The following is a 13,733-nucleotide window of genomic DNA, read 5'->3' as shown; positions in this document are numbered from 1 at the left end:
CTCAGTATGGAGGTACTGGTGAGTTTTGTAGAAAATAATTTTAATGTGTTTTAAAGACACAAATTCTATGTGTTTTATAATTTGTGACTTAATTTGTAGATAGTATTTACCGAATATTTTTACGTTTTTCTTATTAAGTTTCCAACAATATTTGATATTTCTTTGAATATCTCAACAACAACAATTTATATTAATGTGTTCTGTATAAGTAAATTTATAAATGAATGAAAGGAGGGAGAGTCTGAGTAATTAGAAAAAATTTAAATGGAAAATATTTCGTTTCTATTTTCTTTTATGTAAATAAATATTTGTAAATATGTAAAAGTACTTTAGCTTTTCTTTTTATCAAAAGGTCCCATCCAGTATCCCTGACAATATAGTTCAATTTAGTTTATGCTTTTTTGTTTAAAGCTGATATTGGAATGAGTGATTCCAATATATCTGTACAGTAGGAATAACTAATTTCCTAACTATATAAGCTGGTCCTTCGAGCCGGATACTGGATTGGGTATTTCGTTTAAGAAGAAATTTTTTTAATACTTTAAAAAACATACTTGTTTTTCGAGCATTTTATACTATATGTTTTCATCAAAACTTTTTTCAACCATAATTGTCTGACACAAAGTTTTTAGCCAGTTTAGTAAACTATCTGTGTGTAGCTTAAAATACTTAAAGATACTTACCTTTCTGAGTGAGTCATCTGATTTTTTATATTTAGAGTTTAGTTATATTGCACGCCTTTTATTGATTTTTCTAAATATTAATACTTAATAGTAGGACAAAAAATGGATGTGTTAAAAAAGCAAATAGCTCCTATTAAGGGTGGCATCACCAAAATTCAAAACTGGTTTAATCAGAATAAAGCAGAAAATGATGTTTATCAGTTTCAAGTCAAACTAAATCAACTTGAAAGTTTTTATCCAAATTATGACGATTTATTACAGTCAATAGAAGAAATTGGTGATGACACTTTCAAAGAGGACTGTACTGCCATGGAGGATAAATATTGTGTTATATTGGCAAATAAAAAAAAAATTGATGAGTTAAGTGGAAAATCATCAATGGCAGAACACCCAACACAGCTCGCAACACATTTAGTAGCACCTAGCACAAAACTCCCAGAAATTTCTATAAATCTATTCTCCGGTAATTTTACAGAATGGAATACTTTTTATTCCATTGAGTTATTTGAAAGTTTGATTATGAACAATTCAAGTTTAACTGACATACAAACATTTATATACCTTAAGCTTTATCTTAGGAACGAGCCTTTAGAGTTAATAGATAGTTTGCCATTAACCAGTAGCAATTTAAATACTGCTATTAATACCCTAAAGGATAGATATGCAAATGAATTTAGGATAATTTTTTGTCATATTAAAAAGCTTATTGAAGTACCAAGTCTTACGAAGTCCTCGGCTCCAGAAATCAAAAAATTGATTACACAAGCAAGACAGGGTGTCCAATCACTAAAAAATGTAAATGTACCAGAGGAGGACAGGGCAGACCTCATGCTCATTTTTATTTATTTACAAAAGTTAGATTTTAATACTAATAGAGCCTTTGAAATTGAAAGTGACCATACAAAGCGCCCAACCTTACAGGAATTCTTCGAATTTCTAGACAAGCGTTGTAGTATTCTGGCAACAGTAGCTGCTAATTCTCCGAACCCTTCCACTCCTAGTTTGAAATCAGGGACAAAAAGTTCCCATTTTTCTAATACCTCGTCTTATAATAATAAAAATGACTATAAGTCTCCTTCATCTAGCAGTATTAACGCTAGATGTCTCTTTTGTAATATGCCACATCGCATGCCCCAATGTGATAAATTTAAAAGGCTAACCGTCCAGGAGAGATTTTCTTGGGTCAAAGATAAGAAATTATGTCGAAACTGCTTATCCTCATTACATTACTTCGATAATGGTCCTTCACAAAGAATTTGTATGTTATGCAACAAATGGCATCATACACTCCTTCACAGCCATAATTTCCAGGCTAACTCCATAAATAATTCTTCTAATGAAACAAATGTCCAAAGCTCGCTCCAGAGAAATCCAAGTCGACGCCAAGGAAATTTTTCTTAGAGTCCTTTAAGAACACTTGATCAACAACCCACATTACCAAAAAACTTTCAAGCTAACTTTCAGCATACTCAATCTGAAAACTCAAACCCTCAAGGTAATTTTCAGAGCACTCAACCTCAAATTTTGCACACTAGGGCATCCTGCTGCTCTGCAGTTAATAGGTCACACAGGAGATTCTTTTAGCCACTGCCGTGGTTATTCTTTATACCAGTGAAGGACAGGAAGTTTCCGCAAGAGCACTACTAGATAGTGGGAGTCAAACTTCATTTATTACAAGTAATTTAGTTAAAAAACTCAATTGTCAGCTATACAACAAAAATATGCAAATTACGGCTATTTTCCAAAAAATTACCCATTCTCCCAAATTGGTAGATCTTAAAATCTACTCCTCATTCCAAAATAAAAAGGAATTTTCTGTATCTTTTGTTATTCTTGACCATATTACTTGCAATATGCCAAGAGTCAATGTGAACATAGATGCACTTAAAATCCCAAACGATATTTCTGTCGCAGATCCAACTTTCTTCCAAAGTCACCCTGTTGTTAGGCATGGATATTTATAGTGAATTACTATGTACTGGCTTCAGAAAATTAGGAAAAGGATTACCAATCCTGCTCAATACACACCTTGGCTGGAATATATCTGGAGTTTTACCAGTCGAAAAAAGGATTTTCCATTCAGTTAGAAGTTCAGCAGATGATTTTGACTTTTTTGAACTCAGATAACTTAGAGGTCACTCATGTTTTTCATTCACAGCTAAGTATGGAAGATACTTTAGCAGAAAACATTTTACAAAAATTTTGGACTATTGAGGAGGTACCTGAGAAGGTTGTCAGAACAGCTGATGATGAATTGGCTGAACAGATTCTTAAGGACACAACAGTAAAGTTAGAGGATGGCACTTTCCAGGTAGATTTGCCATTGAAGAGTCCAAGTGAGCATTTGAAATTGGGTGAATCATTTCCCCGTGCTCTTAAAAGATTTTTAGCGCTTGAAAACAAATTCAAAAAACAAGATTATATTTACGAAGAATATAAAAAATGTACAAAAGAATATATTTTATTAGGTCATGCTAAAAAGGTGCCACTTTTGACCAAAAATAAAAAATTGGAGTTTAAATATTTCTTGCCACACCATTGTGTAGTCCGTGAAGACAGCGTAACCACTAAATTACGTGTTGTCTTCGATGCATCGATGCAATCAGATACAGGAATTCATTGAATGACATCATGTTGAAAGGTCCAACTGTGCAGCCAGAATTATTCGACATATTATGTCGATTTCAAACTTCAGATAAGGTATTCATCACTGACATTGAGAAAATATTCCGTCAAATTAAAGTAAACCCAGCTCAGAGATTTTTATAGAACATATTATGGCGGGAAAAATCAGAGGAAAAACTAGAGTGTTTAGAGTTACAAACAATTACATATGGGACAAACAGTGCTCCCTTTTTAAGCACTAATTGTTTGATTCAACTAGCTAATTCAAATATTAAAAAATATCCACGAGCTGCAGATGCATTAAAAAATCAGTGCTATATTGATGATATATTGTACACATGTGAATCACTAGAAGAGCTTTTAGAAACACATAAACAACTCACTGAACTTCTAGGAAGTGCAAATATGAATTTACATAAATGGAGCTCAAATTGTCCACAGTTTCTTAAGGCAATATCCTCCACAAATAAACAGGAGTCATATATTATTACTTCAGAAGGTAATACAAGTAAAGTTTTGGGAATTTCATGGCAACCTTGTCAAGATAGATTCAGCATTACATTGCTCAAAATAGAACTTAAGCATACAGCAACGAAGAGGCAGGTTTTGTCACCAATCGCACAGATTTTTGACCCGATTGGTCTAATCAACCCATTTATAGTCATTGCAAAAACTTTATGCAGAAGATTTGGCTGGAAAAAATTCATTGGGACGATGAACTAAGTCCTGAATTGCTTAAGGAATGGAAGACTTTTTATGATAATATCACAGATTTACACGAAATTAAAATTCGTCGCAATTTATTTGTACCAAATAAAAACAAACTGAAAATTGAGATCCGTGCTTTTTCAGATGCAAGCTTAAAGTGTTATGGAGCATGCATTTATGTTCGTGCTATTTATGAAGACAATACTGTCTCTTGTAATTTGCTGACATCAAAAAGCAGAGTTACCCTAATAAAGCAAATCACATTACCGAGATTGGAACTTTGTGGAGCTGTCCTAATGGCGAAGTTAACCAAAAGAGTTGTGTCCATATTTGAGAAAAAACTGAGCTTAAATTCAATACATTTGTGGACCGATTCTGAAATAGTCTTGTGTTGGATTAAATCACATTCTTCTAGGTGGTCTCTGTTTGTGGCTAACAGAGTCACAGAAATCCAGACATTAATGCCAGACCATGATAGTTGGCATAATGTTGAGTCTGCTGAAAACCCAGCAGACATTCTATCAAAAGGGAATCTGCCACCCGAACTTGGAAAATCAAAATTATGGTAGAAGGATCCAGATTTTCTGCAAAACCCAGAAGCAGACTTAAGACATTTAAATATCCTAGTGAAGTACAGAATATTCCTGAAGAAAAGAAAACAGCCTTATCCGTACATAAAAATGAAGACAATTTTTATGAAGAGGTTCTGTGCAGATACTCCTCTTTCCGAAAATTGCAAAGAGTGATAGCTTACTTTCTTAGGTTTTCGCTTAAAATGAAGTAAAAGAAACTTTTGACTAAAGAAAATTTTACCACAACTTTGACCACAGAACATCATAAAAATCATTCAAGAAAGATTTTTTGCTACAGAAATAAAAGACCTGAAAAAATGTGAATATTTATCCAATAATAAATCACTAAAAACTTTAAATTCTATACTTGATGATTGCGGTATGTTAAGAGTAGGATATAGGCTCAAAAATGCAGATATTGTATATGAGCACAAACATCCCCTCTTGCTTTATTCCAAGAATTATGTTACGCTATATATTGTGTATATGCATATAACACCTAAAGATGTTACATGCCGGCGCTCAAAATGTAATTGCCTCCGTACGTCAAAGATATTGGCCAATAGATGGTCTGCGTGAAGTTAAGAGAGTTATAAAGTTATGTTTAACTTGCTTTAGATTTAGAGCACGTCCAATGTCTCAGATAATGGCTGACCTTCCAAAGGAGCGACTGTCTGTTTCAAGGCCATTCCTCAATATTGGAATTGATTTTGGAGGTCCTTTTACGGTGAAGCCCACAAAAGTGCGCAGCAAGGCCACTTTAAAGTGTTTAAGTGTTGTGTATTCATTTGCCTGACTACAAAATCCGTACATCTGGAGGCAGTGTCTAGTTTGTCTACAAAAGATTTGTTACAGGCACTTCGAAGATTTATAGGCAGAAGAGGCATCCCATCAGTTATCTTTTCTGATAATGGGACTAATTTTGTAGGTGCCCGGAATGTTTTAAAAGAACTATACAAATTTTTTAAAGATGATAAGAATAATATTATTCAAAATTATATATCTTCAAATGAAATTACATGGAAACTCATACCGCCAAGAAGTCCTTACTGAGGCGGAATATGGGAAGCTGCGGTCAAAACAGCAAAGCATCACATTCTACGTGCTGTGGGTGAAACACGGTTGACATTTGAAGAGTTTGGCACAGTTTTGGTAGAAATTGAAGCTATCATGAATTCAAGACCGGAGTAATTAACACTTACAAAACGTTCCAGTTTTTCTTTATATGCCGAGTTCTGGTATATAAGGGGTGTAACTTAAAAACGTACCAGTTTGCTTATATACAGTGACAATTCATCCTTCGAGGGAGCAACCTAATATTTGGGCACATAAATATTTTCAAATTTAATGAAAATATCGAACTTATAAATTATCGATCTTTGTGCTGGGTGTCTACAAGTCCCTAAACGTGTTTGTAATACGTATTTAGGACGTTTACTTTATACAGTCAACATATTTGTACATTTATATTGTAAAGTTTGCTTATGTTTGATCGGTTTGATGTTGTGATCATCAAGAGTTGGTCTCAAGTTGGATAGTGGTTAGATTGCTCAGTAACTAGTGCCAAAATAGTGTCTGTGTTTAAATGTGTTTAAATGGATGGTGACAAAAATTTTGAAAGACCTCAGTATGGAGGTACTGGTGAGTTTTGTAGTAAATAATTTTAATATGTTTTAAAGGCACAAATTCTATGTGTTTTATAATTTGTGACTTAATTTGTAAAAAGTATTTACCGAATATTTTTACCTTTTTCTTATTAAGTTTTCAACAATATTTGATATTTCTTTGAATATCTCAACAACAACAATTTATATTAATGTGTTCTGTTTAAGTAAATTTATAAATGAATGAAAGGAGGGAGAGACTGTTTACTTCTATGTAAATAAATATTTGTAAATATGTAAAAGTGCTTTAGCTTTTCTTTTCATCAAAAGGTTCCAACCAGTGTCCTTGACAATATAAAGGGTGATTCAAATTGAGTTTCCACATTACAATTTTTTTTTTTTGAAACGCTACTGAATTTGTCAACGGCAACGTAACATTTCTAACGTCAAAATATAAACAAAACAGTCATGGAGCAATATACGACCGAACAACGTGTTTATCCAAATATCCAAGCTAAGTTAGTTAGCTAGCAAGCTAGTTAAAATTATCCAAGCCTATTATGAAAACGGCCGATCAAGGAAAAATACATTTCGTGCTTTACGTGAATTTTTTGGCGCACAAAATCGGCCTTGTGAGAAGACAATTTGGAATTTGGTACAAAAATTCGAGCAAACTGGATCCGTCGCTAATATCAAAACTCCTAGGCATGCTCGTAGAGGTCGGTCGGAACACAATATTGCTATTGTTGCCGAAAGTGTGAACGAAAATCCAAGAACATCGATTCGTCATTGATCGCAGCAACTGGACCTTACATATTCCACTACACAGCGGATTTTAACAAAAGATTTGCAGTTACACCCATACAGAGTCCAAATAACGCAGGAATTGAAGCCTAGGGACCATCAACAGCGCCGTGTATTTGCCGAATAGATAAGAGAACAAGGGGCAAATTTTCCAATGAAAACAATCTTTAGCGATGAGGCACATTTTCACCTTGGGGGCTTCGTAAATACTCACAATTGCCGTATTTGGGGATTAGAAAATCCAAGACAGATTGTTGAAGTGAAAATGCATCCTCAAAAGGTGACTGTTTGGTGTGCCTTTTGGTCCGGAGGCGTAATTGGTCCATTTTTCTTCGAGGATCATGCGGAGAACGCTGTTACGGTTAATGGCGTTCGCTATCGGAACATCATAACAGAATTTTTCTGGGAACAGTTGGAAGATATGGACATCGAAGATCTCTGGTTTCAACAGGACGGTGCCACCTGTCACAAATCAGGAGAAACGATCCAAGTACTGCGCGGCAAGTTTCCAGGTCGCGTTATTTCACGTAACGGTGATATCAATTGGCCGCCGCGATCCTGTGATTTAACTCCTTTAGATTATTTTCTATGGGGGTATCTTAAGAGCAAAGTCTACAAGAATAACCCGAACACCATTGCGGAGCTGAAACAAGAGATTAGACGCGAAATTACCAACATAGGTCCTGATTTGTGCCACAGAGTAGTCGAAAATTTCTCCAAACGGATTACGTCATGCCACATGAGCCGCGGCGGTCATTTACATGATGTCATCTTTCATACATAATTGTAATTAACTACCTTCAAGGGGAAAATAAATATTTTTCTATAATTTTCAATTTCTTCTTTTTTTTTAATATTTTTAATGTGAAAGCTCAATTTGAATCACCCTTTAGTTTAATTTAATTTATGCTTTTTTGTTTAAAGCTGATATTGGAATGAGTGATTCCAATATATCTGTACAGTAGGAATAACCAATTTCCTAATTATATTAGGCCTCGTCTTCGTAAATAAGATCAATTGTAGTACTTCTATTTCCTGAGTCAGACCACACAATTCAAAGCTAAAAATAAAAAGTTTTGACAACATCGCCTGCTGTCGGTACCCCCGTGGCCCGCTGCCCTGTCCGTCGAGCCTCATTCTCGTTTTGTGTGTCAGACCGATCGCGCGCGCGAGTTATTCCGCCTTTTATTTTTCGGTACCGCGTACAAAATATTTGTGTTTAACCATTAAAAAGATGTATAAACGTAAAAGAAGTCATGACCGTGACAGTGATCTAGCTCTCAAGGTAAATAATATTGAGAAAACCCTCTCAAAACTGTTAAAACGTACCGGTAATAAATCCCCACGCTATCGATCCGTCGGAAAAACCATGCACGTGGTTCTCGGTGTTTCGCCATCAAGCAGCTCGGATTCGGATCGCGCCTCTCGATCTCTCTCGAGGCGCCGCCGCCGTAGAATTATAACATCGGATTCTAGTTCGAGTGGAAGTGAGAAGAAAAATGAACCATCAGATGGGGACAATATTATCGGTATTGACGATAATAACCCAATGAATTGTAAGTAGAATGAATAGTTTTGTGTTGTTGGGTTTTTTCTTATAACGCTGGTGGGCCGATATTCTTAATACTGAGTGGTTCCTGATTGTTTATTGTTTATGAACACAGAGACGTCCTAAAAATTTAGCCTTAGGGATACGCATATTTTGTATTTAGCTTAAACTGTTGATGAACACAGTTTTAATAAATATTTTTATACACTATGTGGCTATCCTTACCTACTATGGTATTGGTTTTAAACTGTTTATGAACACAGTTATGCTTTAAATTTTTTTGGATAAACACTTTATGTTGTATTCTTACGCCAAGTACTTGATTCTTGGAAAGCAGAGGAACTAATAATGGAAATTTTCATCTTAGCAGATGGAACTGACCAGCACCATGAAGATGACAGGGAAATGCCCTCCACAAGTTTTAAGAAAAACTTTGACGCATCAAGGTTTGGAACCAACGTTGCTAAGAATAAATTGTCTTTCGGTCCTCCTCTACAAGACGACATGGTTGAAACATGGAAAAGTATAGTGGACATTGGGCTGGACTCAAATGAAAAATCTGATTTAATAAGGAAGTATACAACCCCTGAAAATGCTTCGTTCCTTGGAACCCCCAAACTAAATGAGTTTCTGGAAAGAATGTTTTTAGAGTCCGTTAAACAGAGAGATACCCGGCTAATGCAGCTGCAGTGCCAAATAGGTTCAGGTATATCGGCTATTGGACAGACAATCACCTCCATCTTAAATGAAGAGGGGGGGGGGATAAACCCTATATCAAACCTTTATGTGACGCAAGTCGCCTGCTTACGGATGTTTTCCATATCGAGACATCTGCTCGAAAAAAACTTGCCTGCTATAATTTGGATAAGATAACTAAAGAAACATTATTAGCTGCCCCAACGGACGAATGGCTTTTTGGATGCAATGTCGACAAAAGATTAGAAGCTTCCAAACAGCTGGAATGAACAATAAAAACCTTCAAGCCAGCACCTAAACCCAAGGAAACCAAAAGAGCCCCAAGGACTAATTTAAACTTCAGGAGTCTGTCTCAGGACACTCGGGGGGGATACCGAGGCAGGCGACAACAGTACCAATCCAGGACCCTCCCTCATACTCAGAGTCGAGACCCTCAACGTCGCAGAACTTACAGAAAAATGGAGCCGATGCAGACAGAGAAACGTCGTCGTTAGATACCAAGGTTAGTGACCCTGCAGGCCGTTTACAATATTTCAATAACTCTTGGCATAAAATAACGTCGGACAAAATTATTTTGTCACATATCCAACATTTTAAAATTCCTTTTAATAAAAATCCGATACAAAGAAGTATATCTAGAGAACCTTATTGGTCCTCCAATGAGTTTAAAGAACTTTCCCAAGAAATAGGTAAATTACTTAAGACGGGTGCTGTAAGTAGGGTTAAGCCGTGTAAAAATCAATTTTTATTTAGCATTTTTCTAACCCCTAAGTCTGATGGCTCTAAAAGGTTAATAATTAACTTAAAAGGTCTTAATACATTTGTAAAATGTGATCATTTTAAAATTGAAGACCATAAGACTGTTGTTCGCCTTATAAGCCAAAACTGTTATGGCCACGTTAGATCTTAAAGATGCTTATACTCTTCGCATCAAAAATGTCTGATATTTAAATTTAATAAACAGCTTTACCAATTTAATTGTGCTCCTTTAGTGTTTACAAAAATTATGAAACCGGTTCTAGATGTATTAAGGAGCACAGGCTGGATATCAGTTTTATTTTTAGATGATTTCCTCTTATTTGGAAAATCATCACTAGAGTGTAAATATAATATTTCTGCGACAATATCCCTTCTTGAATCTCTTGGTTTTATAATAAATTACAATAAAAGTTGCATTATTCCCTCAAAGAAATGTAAATATTGGGGGTTTATATACAATTCTAATAATATGACAGTGTCATTACCCAAGGAAAAAAGGAAAAAGATTATTAATTCCGTTAAACAATTTAGGAGGAGGGAAAAATGTAAAATTCGGGAATTTACTAAATTTATTGGTATATTAACGTCTGCATGTCCAGCAGTCAAGTATGGCTGGCTCTACACAAAAGCATTTGAAAGTGAGAAATTTTTAGCTCTCCAAAGTTGTAATGGAAATTACAATTCCCGCATGTCGATTCCTAGCCGTTTGTCAAATGATTTTGATTGGTGGTTAACTAACATTCCATTTGCCTTTAATTCTTTGGGTCCCATGATTTTTAAAATTGAAATTTTTTCTGATGCCTCCCCCAGTGGTTGGGGAGTATGTTGTAATGGCAAAAAATCCCATGGGTTTTGGTCTCCAACTGAGAAAACTCACCACATTAACTATTTGGAGCTTCTGTCCAGTTTCTTTGGTCTAAAATGTTTTGCATCTCATCTATCTAACGTCAACATTTTATGTCAAATGGATAACACGGCCATTGCATATATCAACAGGATGGGAAGTATTCAGTTTCCCAAACTAAACATTTTAGCCAGAGAAAGTTGGCAGTGGTGCGAAAGACGAAATGTTTTTATTTTCGCCTGGTACATAAAATCCAAAGACAATACAGTTGCTGACCAAGAATCCCGGAGTCTCGACATTGCTACTGAATATGAATTAAATGAAGATAAATTTCAAGTTATCACATCTTCTTTTGGGCAGCCACAGATCGATCTGTTTGCTTCGAGAACTAATAAAAAATTTAAAAAATTTGTATCCTGGGGAAAAGATCCAGAATCTGGGGCAGTGGATGCATTTACTCTAGACTGGGGCCAGTTTTACTTACACCTTTCCTCCATTTTCAGTCATTCTACGTGTTCTTCAAAAAATAATTGACGATAAAGCTAAAGGAGTTGTCGTAGTTCCAAATTGGAATTCACAACCGTGGCATCCGGTTTTTCGCTCCTTACTAGCACAAGATCCTGTCTACTTTAAACCAGATAAAAACCTTCTTTTTTCCATTCATAGAACTCCACACCCGCTCTGGAAAAATCTTTCCCTGGTGGCAGGAGTCTTATCGTTCAAGCACTACAAAATGGAAAAGTCCCGGACATGTCATTAGAGATCTGCACAGCTTCAAAATCAAACTCGACAAGCAAACAATATAACGTAGGTTTAAAACTGTGGTGGTAATTTTGTTGTGATAAAAATATAGATGTCTTTGATATTACTGTACCCTTAGTTTTAGAATTGTTAACAATCCGCTTTAATAAAGGGGCATCCTATAGCTCTCTTAATTGCTACCGATCCGCAATATCACAAATAGCCTCACCAGATTATAATGATTATAGATTAAAAAGATTTTTTAAGGGAGTGTACGGTTACGGTTTAAAACCCAGTTTACCTACGCTAGTACAACGCTACCTGGGATCCTTCCACTGTTCTGACCTATATAAAAACCCTTTCTAACGAAAACATAAAATTGGACATTTTAACACAAAAGGTGGCCATATTACTGGCTCTTACAACTGGACAGCGGGTACAAACTTTAGCTAGTATTCAACTAGAGAATTTAGTTATAATAGAGACGATAAGAGTATGAAGACAAGATAACAATTAAGATTCAAACCTAACAGATTTAAACCCACATTAGTACTGCCCATTTTCAAACAAGACTTAGAAATATGCGTTTATACAGCTATTTCATGTTATCTTAATCGTACAAAAAATTTAAGAAACACTTCTTGCAAAAGTCTTTTTATATTACCCAAAAAGATGCGAGTTCTCAATCTATCAGTAGATGGATTAAATGTATGTTAAGCAAAAGTGGTGTGGAAACTTCTATGTTTACCGCACACAGCACCAGGCACGCTGCAACTTCTGCAGCTGCCCGTAAAGACGTTAGTCTCGACACTATTAGGCTGTCAGCAGGCTGGACCGAAAAGTCCAGTACCTTTGCAAACTTTTATCATCGACCGTTACTTTCTAAAAATACTTTTGCAAATGATGTTTTGTCTTGTTAATATTATACATTAAGTATGTTTTTTTTTGGTCTGTTTTTGTACTTACACTAATTAAGTATTTAAATTAGTAATAGTAATTACTATTTAGTAATTCTGTGTTTTGCGCCTTTTCTACCTAATATATTAGCTGTAAAAGTATAATATTGTTGCATTTTTGCTTTAAACATTTACAATTGATCTTTTTTACGAAGACGAGGCCTAATATAATTATTAATTATATTATATATATTATTAAAAAATTAAATGAACTTACCTGAAGTGAACTTCAATTTTAATTATATAAGGCCTCGTCGAAGTAAATAAGTGCCCACCCAGATCCCGGGGAAAAAACCCAAATGTTTATGCAACATTATGGCTTTGAAGAAATGAGGCTCGACGGACAGGGCAACGGGGGTACCGGACAGCAGGCGATGTTGTCAAAATTTTTTATTTTTAGCTTTGAATTATGTGGTCTGACTCAGGAGATAGAGGTACTACAATTGATCTTATTTACTTCGACGAGGCCTAATATAACTAAAATTGAAGTTCACTTCAGGTAAGTTCATTTAATTTTTTAATTATACACCACACATTAGACTTTTTTAGTTAAATGCGTTATTTTGATATTATGTAGATAATAAAGTTATTTTCAGTAGCAAATTCATACTTACTACCTACCCTTAGAAATGTTCTTTTATGTTAGAAATATAACTTGTTTTTTTTTTGAAAATAATTTGTGATGTAGTTTTATTCATTATCCCCAACCCAAATATACCAAGAAATTTGTGTAGGCCAAGACTTACTTTCTGCCATGTAAATTATATTAAATACGTGTGCGGAAACGATACACAGCACTTAGAACGAAATAGTATTTCTGTATCTTTTTCGATACACAAAGCTTTAACAAAGTGTATCGTAAACGATACACATGGCGCTCAACGTGTTAACGTGCAAATGGGGCCTTGATGGAAGCGCAGGACATAGGATGTATAGGCAAAAATTTTCGGAGGAACATTTAACAGACGAATTTATTATATATATATATATTTATTTTTAGTTGCCTTTTGTCCAATAAGCTTAGTTGATAACACAACATTAGAATTTTATGGGATGAGAAAATTATAGGAAATAGAAAATACATTAGAAAACTATGGGAAAATACCAGTCCAGGATCCACCCTGTACTGCAGACCTATTAAATTCATACTTTGTAAGGAATCAAATGATCTGGTGCGGGATGAAGAAAACAA

The sequence above is a fragment of the Anthonomus grandis genome, chromosome 22 (genome assembly GCF_022605725.1).
Source record: "Anthonomus grandis grandis chromosome 22, icAntGran1.3, whole genome shotgun sequence".
NCBI lineage: Eukaryota > Metazoa > Arthropoda > Insecta > Coleoptera > Curculionidae > Anthonomus > Anthonomus grandis.
This window is presented reverse-complemented; position numbering follows the sequence as displayed.